The sequence below is a fragment of the Apaloderma vittatum genome, unplaced genomic scaffold (assembly GCF_000703405.1).
Source record: "Apaloderma vittatum isolate BGI_N311 unplaced genomic scaffold, ASM70340v1 scaffold38365, whole genome shotgun sequence".
Lineage (NCBI taxonomy): Eukaryota > Metazoa > Chordata > Aves > Trogoniformes > Trogonidae > Apaloderma > Apaloderma vittatum.
Window position 1 is genome coordinate 18,730 of NW_009718375.1, and position 302 is coordinate 19,031.

A 302-nucleotide genomic window follows, 5' to 3' on the forward strand; every position below is an offset into this window, starting at 1 on the left:
CCATTCCAGCACAGCAGCCTCCTAGTTACTGCTTTGCAAGGCAGCCCCACACCACAGCAACTGGACCTGAAGCTGACAAGTGAGCCACTGACAGAGGTGTTCACACTCAGACGATCAACTGTTGCTATCAGGGCTTTCATTTTTACTGATGTGTGTGGCGTTGGAAATGGTTTCAACCCTTGCAAAACTGGCATATAGCAGAGTGTTGGTGTTGGGTGTGGGCGAATGGTGGAGACTGTTTGGTTTGGGCTTTGCTCTTTGGCCAAGGGATTGATGGGAGGGAAGGCAGAGGGTTCTGCAGG